The sequence below is a fragment of the Panthera uncia genome, chromosome D1 (assembly GCF_023721935.1).
Source record: "Panthera uncia isolate 11264 chromosome D1, Puncia_PCG_1.0, whole genome shotgun sequence".
NCBI lineage: Eukaryota > Metazoa > Chordata > Mammalia > Carnivora > Felidae > Panthera > Panthera uncia.
This window is the reverse complement of record NC_064808.1, coordinates 71,952,641-71,962,985: the sequence shown is the minus strand read 5'-3', so window position 1 is coordinate 71,962,985 and position 10,345 is coordinate 71,952,641.

Sequence of the window (10,345 nt, the reverse complement as noted above, 5' to 3'; positions counted from 1 at the left end):
CCTATTGTCTTAGAAATTTTCACTTTGTCTTCATCCAAATTTATATTTTATATTCACTTAATATCAAGTTGATCAGTTAATATTTGCAGAGGGTCAAAGAAACTCCCCTGATCTTGTGGTAACATGTAGAATAAAGCTCATATTCAGCTGGAAAGTTGTCAGTGATTCACAGGCAGGTTATCATGTATCTCAGGATACTAACGCTCACAGAAACAGAATGACACAGGAAATTCGAGGCTAAATTGAACGGGAGTCATTGGGTGCATTTGGTTCTTCCGTCTTTCCTGATGATGGTTCTGTCACTTGTTATAGGATGTGGTTGTTATGGTGACAACGTGGAAGAGGGGAACCTTGTCACTAGAGTGAAATGTGGCAAGGTAAGAGAGCTTTGGGCATGTTTGTTTGTTCGTATTTATCTTACTCAGGTCTTAAGATGTACATAGCCGGCTGCCACCACGAGGCCAAGGATATCTAGGGTTGGTTCCCCTCCTCCCTGTCACCGGCACACAGGCACTCTTACTGAGTCTGTCCCACCATGTCTGACTCATTGTACTTCCTTTCGATGACTTTTCTCTCCAGGTTTGTCGTCCCGTAATGCTATCTTGCTTCCATCACGAACCGATCCATCAGTCTTCATCTGTTTATAACTAAGCTGTAATGAGAAACAGGGTGCTTGTGCAAAATAAGGAATCTGTCTAGATACTGGTGGTGTGCTGACACCTGTTCTCCCTCAGCAGCACATCCAGACCTGGGCTCCCCTCGGGCAGGATCCCCACTACATGCATAGAGGACCCAGCACAGTGCCTGGGACATGTTTCTAGTAGGATTTATGATAAGGGAAAGAAGCAGATAAATATCTCAAAACACCCAATAGAAGGTACAGAAGACAAGAGAGAAAGAAGACGGTTGTCACAACAAGAAAGGACAATCCCGGTGCACGGCAGCTGACACGCTTTGATGTGAGGGTGTGTGTGCGCGACACTGTGTGTGTGAACAGCATGAAAGAGACCAAAACATAATCGTCAAGCACTCTGAAAAGAACTAGAAGGAGCCTGTTTTGTAAGGTCAAATACAACTCTAAATTATAAGAGAGATCTTACTCTTTGAATTTTGCTTTAAGGGGGAAAAATTTAGATTTTACATTTCCTTTGACTTGTTCACCTTAAGTGCTTTGGGAATCTTTAAGAACAGTTTTAGAATGAGCTTGTGTCCCAGTCACGTGCAAGGCACAGTATTGGCATCCTCACCTGAAATACAGATGGTACCACAAACAAACAAACAAAAAAATGCACAAACAGCTCAAAATTGAGAAAGAGGAAAGTAAGTAACACGAAGAGCATGTGTGTGGGGCCGGGGGAGGGGGTGTTCGGAGAAGGGAGAAGTCTCACAGCTCGAGGGAAACATATATGAACATGCGTGACCACAGCCTCTGAAAATGGCGGGGTTCAAGCGGGCAGTGCAGCCAGAACAGGAGGAATGGTGTGTGGTTGTGGCCCCCAAGTTGCTCGGTTTGGCTTGATGCCCCACGGTGCTGCAGAAGGTTCCCACAAAGCCTCTTGGCCCAAGTTAGGTTCATTAGGCTGGCCGCTAGAAGGGAGAGTTCCTATTGACAGTCTTGGAAGTAACTCAGAAGGGGGAGGTCAGGGAGGGCATCTGCAAGGTTTGGAGGTCTGGGTTTAAGTGGTTTAGGGTAGGCTTTGATGATGGGTAACTAATTTGGGGTGACAGATTTTGTGACGTTATAGGAATGAGCAATTCCTGACAAGGAAACTTGTCTACGAAGAAGCTGTCTGAGCAGATGAGCAAAGCGTATTGTTCCCATAGCGGAGCCGTTTGCCTAGATAAGACCAACCGTTTTATCAGTTGATTGGGATTTCCTGAGGCACACAGTGAAATGAGATATTGACGTAAGCCCTTGTCTTCCTGGGCAAACATTTTCACAGAACAGACGATGAGGCTGTGTAGACGTGGGTGGTCTCAGTTCACTGTTCTACAGGGAAGCCAAAAGGAGGCAGGTACATCAGTTTTCCGGGTTGGCACTTGGGACGGGGTGGAAGATAACAGGACCTGAAGCCTGAAGGTGGGTTGTCCCGAGCCATGGTGACACAGCCAGGTGGGAGAATGAACTATTAAGTTGATATAACCTATTTGAAATCTGTAGCTTTTATCACTGCCATGTTGCTGGCTTTGACCACCTGCTTTCTATTTATACTGCTACCACTGCAAGTAGAGTTTTCTCTGTATTTTTCCTGAAATTAAAGTCTTTTTATTTTCATATTTTTGGGGGGGGTGGAGAGCACGAGTGGGGGAGGGGCCGCGAGAGGGGGACAGAGGATCCAAAGCGGGTTCTGCACAAACCGCAAGATCACGACCTGAGCCAAAGTCCGACACTCAACCGACTGAGCCACCCAGGTAGAATTCCAGCCACCCTGGAATTAAAGTCTTTAAATGACCCCCATCCTCTGGTCTCTCCCTGCCACGCTTCCTACCTGCTGCATCCAGAGTAATCTTGTCAACATATAACTTGGGTCACGTCACCCCCCCCCCCATCACACAACTGTTGGACTCCAGGAAGTAACCTCTGCTAGGGCCTGACCCTCCCCACACTTCCAGCTACTGCACTGTCCTGTGTGTCCATGAGGACCCATCATGCCTTCGGACGTCACCCTGGGGTTTGGCCACAGGCCTTCACATGTAGTGAAACTGCAGAGCTCGAGGACACCATGGACAGGGCCTGGCCTTCAAGTTGAAGGGTGTAAGTTACAAAAGGCACACTCTGTGTGAATAAGTCTAAAATAGAGATCAATGCATGATGCTTAGGGTTTAGTGTACTTTCGATGTTGTTTTCTTTACAAGTGGCTTTCTAAGCATTGTGCTCAATGTATTGAAAACAACAGCGGTGCCCAGTGGCTCGGTTGGTCAAGCGTCAGACCTCTGCTTAGGTCATGATCTCACAGTTTGTGGGTACTCACTGCTGTCAGCACAGAGCCTGCTTCAGATCCTCTGTGCCCTGCCCCCCACTCTCTCTGCCCCTCCCCAGCTTGTGTGCTCTCTCTCTCTCAAAAATAAACATTAAAAAACAAACCAACAACAACCTGGTTTCAAGAAAGAGTATGAAGCATGTGTGTTTTCTTTCAATCTTGCCTACTGCAGTTTCCCCCTCATTATATGTGAAATCCTGGGGTTGCGACAACTACTTTGCTGAGCAAGTACTTTGTGCCAGCCACTTAACCACATGCAGTCATTCAGTCCTCCCCGGGACCATTAGAGGTGGCTTTTATCCTCTGCGTGTCACAAATAAGGAGCCCCTGGAGGGGGGGGGCAGTCGTGGTGTCAGAAAATTTAGATAATGATGTTAAGTTCTCACAGCTAGGAAGCAGCAGGTCAGTATTTAATTTCAGGTGTGTTTGATCCACATCCCATGCTGCCCATGGGGAGCTAAATTTGCAAACCCAAACCGCAGAGGGTCCCATGTACCTCCACCTTACTCCATAGCAACTCGCCCCCATCCTTTTGTTCCTGCTCCTTCCTCAGGGGACCAGGTTGCTCATGCTGACCTTCTAGGCCCTTGGAGAGGCCTTGCATTCACACCTCCTCCCACACGGCACAGCAACACCACCGTCCTACCACTCCAGCTACTCAGGCTGTCCTTTCTCTTCCACTGCCTTTGGCCACCATGATGAACACTTTCTCTGGGTCAGGCTCAACTAAGCACTCGACAAACATTACTGCATTGAAGGTTCACAGCAAGCCTCATCGGGTGTGTGGGGGGTTGTGGTAGGCATTTAGAGAAGTACTTCAGTTTAAACCATCAATGGGCTGAACTCTTCCATTTCTCTTGCAAGCATTGGACTTCCTGTACACAGAAGCTAATGTGACCGTTTCTGGTTCTGACAGACCTGTCATCTCATTTTCTTGCTGCCTTTCCTCCTATCAGCAGGTCTTCCCTAAACCTAGGGAAGGCCCACTTTGCCTTGGATAGTCTGATTTGGACATAATCTTTACACAATCCTTAACAGTTCCTTCTTTCATCGCCAAAAATACATGGTCATCCTACCGAAACCGGCCATCGCAGCTAAGGAGAAAGAGCATGTGTTTTGCAAGGTGGTAAGACTTACTGAGCCTGCAAACCAGGGCTGCTCTCAGAAAGCCTTGTCCCGGGAGTGCCTGTGTGCATCTGTCTCTTGACCTCAGGGTCACAATCTCTCGTGGCCCTGAGTACATGCCCCACACTGGGCTCTGTGTTGGGCATGGAACCTACTTAAGAAAAGAAAAGGAAGGAAAGGGGAGGGGAGGGGAAGGGAAGGGGAGGGGAGGGGAAGGGAAGGGAGGGGAGGGGAGGGGGAAAGAGCCTTGGCAGGCAGGCATCTTTGAGACCTGAAAGTAAAACTCACTTATTTTCTTCTCCTGGCCCAGGTGGGGCTTTGTTCATATGAGTGATGCTGGCTGTGTATGCTGAATTGCTATCGCCATACCTAGTGGGTCATGCCAGCCCTGGAGTGAGCTATAGTTTCTTTTTGCAAGTAAAGAAGAAAATGATGTGATTTGCAATCCATCCTAAGGAAGAGAAATAGCCAAAGAAACATGGGAATTTTCTTGCCCCCTGTCAAGATAGATTTCCCTACTGAAGTAAAGCCTTCCTTAGAATGTATTCATCAACAGCAGTGTGCAGGCTCAGCCTGTGGGACAATGGAGATACAGAACTTGATTTGGAAATTGCAGTTTGGGCAAACATTAAGAAGGTTCTGCTTTTGGGGGCACCTGGTGGCTCACTTGGTTGGGCGTCCGACTTTTGGTTTCGGCTCAGGTCATGATCTTAGGGTCTTGGGATTGGGCCCTGCATCCAGCTCTGCACTAAGCATGGAGCCTGCTTGGGATTCTCTCTTTTCCTCCCACTCTGTCCCTCTTCTTCTCTCTCTGTTCCCCCCTCTCTCTCCAAAAAGAAGTTTCTGTTTTTAAGCTTCCATATGCAATTAGAAAAATGTGTTACTGTGCTATTGAAAAGCAATTAGTCCCTGATTGGGGGTTCCTGGGAAGAAAGAGCTCCCATAGAGATACTCTGATTTGATAATAAAGCAAAGTTAAGAATATTTTGAAGGAAAAAATGCTTGCATGGAGGCAATCTAAATGAATACCAGTATTGGTGTACCTGTCAAACAAATAGGTATATTAGGAAACATTTACACAGTGGGGCTTCCCACGATACAGAGTTTATTTTCAGGAGACACCTGCTACCTCTTAATGGATTGATGGCTAATGAGTCTAGTCTTACACCAGCTCCCGTGGTATTGGGCAGATGTAATTGTTCTTGTTTCATAGATGGGGAAACTGAGACTTGGAGAGAGTCCCAGATTCCCCCACATGAACTCAGATAGCCTGGATTCATGTAGACATTTAAGCAAGTTACTGAACTTGAGCTTCTGTTTCTGCATCCATAATATGGCAATAACAACCCCTAACCCATGGAAATAATAAAGGTGATGATGAGTTTAAAGCCCTCCCATAGGATCTACCCTTCAGCCGGAACTCAAACAATGATAATTGGCTTTGCATCTATTGCTGTGGTCTTCTTCCTCCTCTCCCTCACCATCACTGACTCTCTCTACCACAGATGTGGTAGAAACCAAGTTATTAGGGGTTTAGCAGGCAAACCTAGAAGAGTTTTTTCCTTGTTTTGATGTCTCTTCCCCAGGACCTTGAGCTTCTCAGAGGGCAGGGACCACGTGTGACTCCCATCTGTACCTCCTTCTTCAAAAAAAGGTAAAGCAGTCTGTGAAAAAATCTCTGAGTGTAGCTGACTTGGCATGTGGCAAATCAATGCCACCGTCCCTCTCTCTGGCCCGGCCTGTGCCTTGGCCGTGCACACTGGCCACCTGAAGTAGGTCATTGGCAGACCGCTTTGTTTAGCCAGACTCTTCGTTGACCTAGCTTCAGGGTGGGGTCAGCCATCATGTACAGTTTGGTCTCCTCCAAGAGCATTTCAAGTGGCTTGCTGATCACCAAGCTTATACCTTACTGCTATAAAAGAAAGTGCACTGATGCTCTATGAGTATATTTCAGATCATTTTTCAGATTTCAGATTATAACTTGTCACCGTAAGATTTTCCAAAGAGAAGCAGAGAACTGTATTATAGTTATAGGCTTTTTCAGTGTCCCAAACTGGAAAGATAAAGAATTGTAATCCTTAATCTGTTTTAGAACAAAAATGCATTCTTGAAAGTTTTACATTTAACCATCTGAATTTATTGCTAAGGTAATTGGCAAGTCGATACATCTTTCACATTTACTGTCCCTCTGCCATGTCTTCATTTGTTAGGAAACTACTAAAACGTAGACATTCAAATGTGCGTTATTCTTCACATTGGTGCTCTTGAGACACTGTATACTTGCTCCTACAAGCCTGTGGTCTCAGGGATGTGTGCAAATTCCTCTTTGGGATCTATCATTAGAAGTCAGGCTGTAAGTTTATAACAAAATCAACTTCAATTCCAGCCTTAGTTTTCAACTGTGTCTGCACTTTAGATTCGCTGGGGAGCTTAAAAACCCAAACCAATGCCTAGCTCACCATAAAGCAATTACATCAGCATAGCTGGGCATTCACAAGTTTTTCTAACTTCTCGGGTGATGCTAATGTGCAGCAAGGATTGAAAATTACCCCTTTTCTTTTAACAAACAGACACACCCTATTTCTCTTTGAATGATTTTTTTTTCACTGCTTCCAAAATTTCAATCGATCATCAAAAGACAGAAATGTACCAACTTTGAAAACACTCACCAAAAGAAAGAAAAAACAAAGTGCTACAGTTTCCCAAAGCAACTCCCGAATTGTTTTGAACCATTCTTATTAGAATAAACATGTACCTTCTTAGGAGACCATTTAGAAAAATATAAAACTTGTCACTTGCTCATTCATCTTCTATCAATGAACTTTTGGGCTGCTATGTTTTTGGTAATTGTAAATAAAGCTGCTGTAGACATTTAAGCGCAAGTCTTTGTACAGATGTAAGCTTTCATTTATTTTGCATAAATACCTAGGAGACTAGCTGAGTCATAAGACTATTTATAATAAAAAATGAAAGGGGGCACCTGGGTGGCTCAGTCGGTTAAGCGTCTGACTTCGACTCGGGTCACGATCTCATGGTCCGTGGGCTCGAGCCCCACGTCTGGCTCTGTGCTGACAGCTCAGAGCCTGGAGCCTGCTTCGGATTCTGTGTTTCCTGCTCACACTCTCTCTGTCTCTCAAAATTAAATAGACATTTAAAAAAAAATGTTTGTAATGAAAGCTAGGTATAATAATGTATGCTTGCAAGAAACTGTCAGCATGTCCTCCAATATTTAATTTCACACTCCATCCTATAATATATGAGAGTTTCAGGAGCTCTACTTCCTTATTGACTTTAGACACTTCCAGGCTTTTGGATTTTAGCCACTCTCAAAAGTATAAACATTGACGTAATTATGGCTTAAATTTACATTGCCATCATGATTAATACTGACCATTTTTTTCTTGTTTTTTTAAAATGTTTTGATTTATTTTGAGAGAGACAGAACAGGAGAGAGACAGCACAGGTGGGGGAGGGGCAGAGAGAGAGGGAGAGAGAGGGAATCCTAAGCAGGCTCCAGGCTCAGCACAGAGCCTGATGGCAGGGCTCAATCCCATGACTGTGAGATCATGAACCGAGCTGAAATCAAGAGTTGGACACTTAACCAACTGAGCCACCCAGGCATCCCCATTTTTTCTTGTTTTTGTAGGCCATTCACATATCTTCGATTGCAAAGTGACTATTCAAATCCTTCACCCATTTTTTTAGGTGAACTTTTTATTTTGAGATAATTGTAGACTCACATGCAGTTGTAAGAAAGAATACAGACATTCTGTGTACCTTTCACCTAGCGTACCCCAACGGGTAACACCTTGTAAAACTGTAGTACATAGGGCGCCTGGGTGGCTCAGTCGGTTGAGTGTCCAACTTCAGCTCATGTCATGATCTCATAGCTCGTGGGTTTGAGCCCCACGTCGGGCTCTGCACCGACAGCTCAGAGCCTGGAGCCTGCTTTGGATTCTGTGTCTCCCTTTCTCTCCGCCCCTAACCCACTCACATTCAGTCTCTGTCTTTCTCAAAAATAAATAAACATTAAAAAAAAAATTAAAACCGTAGTACAATATCACAGCCAGTTACCACCATTGCTACCGTCATCACATTCAGATTTACCCCTTTGTCCATATACTCATTTGTGCATATGTATTAGTTATACATGATTTTATAACACGTATATACCGTATTTCCGTGTTCACCATCAGTCAAGATCCGGAACAGTTCCGTCATCACAAGGAGCCCTCGTGTGGCTCTTTCATAACCATATCCACCCATCCCTAAACTCTGCAACCGCTAACCTATCTCCAATTATAAACCTTGTCATTTGAAAAATATTGTAGAAATGGAATTATAGAGTCCATAATCTTTTGGGATGATTTTTTTCACTCATAATTCCCTGGAGAGTCATCTAAGTTGTTGCTTGTATCAATAGTTTGTTTCTTCTTCTTTTTTTTAAATAAGTGGTATTCCATGGTGTGGATGTACGATAGTTTGTTTAACAGTTTACCTGCTGAAAGACATCTGGGTTGTTTACCATTTTTCATTATTATGACTAAAGCTAAATGATCATTCTCGTATAGGTTTTTTTCTGGGTCATATGGTAATTGCGTGGCTTGTTTCTAAGGAAATGTAATCTGTTTTCCAGAGTGGTGGTATCATTTTACATTCCCACTAGCAGTTTATAAGGGATCCAGTTTCTCTGCACATGCGCCGACATTGGGTGTTCACTAGTTACTATTCTGATAGGTATGTGCTGATATATAATTGTGGCTTCAGTTTCATTGCTCTGATGGCTAATGATGTTGAACTTTTTTTTTTTCAGGTGCTTATATGCCACTGTATATCCTCTTCAGTGAATTTTCTGTTTTTTTTCTATGTTTCAATTGAAATGTTTAGTCTTTTGCTCTTGAGTTTTGAAAGTTCTTCCTATATGTTCTCGATACTAATCTTTTGTCAGGTGTGTGGTTTGCAAATATTTTGTCCCAGTCCGTAGCTTATCTTTTTATCCTCTTAACAAGATCTGTTACAGAGCAAACCTTTTTCATGTTGATGGGTCCAATTTATCCATTTTTTTTCTTTTGTGGATTGTGCTTTTGTTGTCAAGTCTAAGAACTTGTTACTTAGCTCTACATCTCAAATATTTTCTATTGTTTTCCAAAAATAGTTTTACATTTTATATTTAAATCTGTCAAAATCAATTTTGACTTAATTTTTGTGTAAGTAATGAGGTTCAAGATTCATTATTTTGTCCATTTTTTTTTGAGTTGATCATCTTTTTGTTGTTGAATTGTATCTATTCTTTATGTATTCTGGATACAACTCCTCTGTCAGGTAAATGTATTGTGGATATATTTCCCAAGCTATTTATTTATTTATTTATTTATTTTTAATTTTTTTTTTTTAATGTTTATTTATTTTTGAGACAGAGAGAGACAGAGTATGAACGGGGGAGGGTCAGAGAGAGAGGGAGACACAGAATCCGAAACAGGCTCCAGGCTCTGAGCCATCAGCACAGAGCCCGACGCGGGGCTCGAACTCACAGACCGTGAGATCGTGACCTGAGCCGAAGTCGGACGCTTAACCGACTGAGCCACCCAGGCGCCCCACTATTTATTTTTTTTAACAGTATCTTTTGATGAACAGAAAAATTTAATTTCAATAAGGTCTTATGTATCATGATGAAGACTATGGTTCCTTTTTAAATTAAATTAAATTAAATTAAATTATGCAATCCAAGCCACAAATCAAATCATGATGTATGTCTGTGAAACCTTCCAAAAATTCATATACTGTATAGTCTAGTGATCAGCCTTTTATTTACACATTTACTCTTAAAATGCCTTTATGAAAAAAATCTTTCTTTCTACTGTTATGTCCTATCTGTGAATATTAGTAAGTTAAAACATCCTATACATCATATCCGGACACTTGATGTAGGAGATTGTTGATTACATTTTCATGGAGACATTTGACTTTTCCAAGAGGTTTGAATCCTATCTACTGCAAGACTTAATCAACCAAACAAAATCTTCCCTTTACCATAAAAAAATTAAATTAAATTAAATTAAATTAAAATTTAATTTAATTTTATGTCATTTTATTTTATTTTTGAGAGAGAGAGAGTACAAGCATGGGAGGGGCAAAGGGAGAGGAAGAGAATCTCAAGCAGGCTCTATGCCCAGCATAGAGTCCATTGCAGGGCTTGATCTCACGACCATGAGCCAAAATCAAGACTCAGACACTTAACC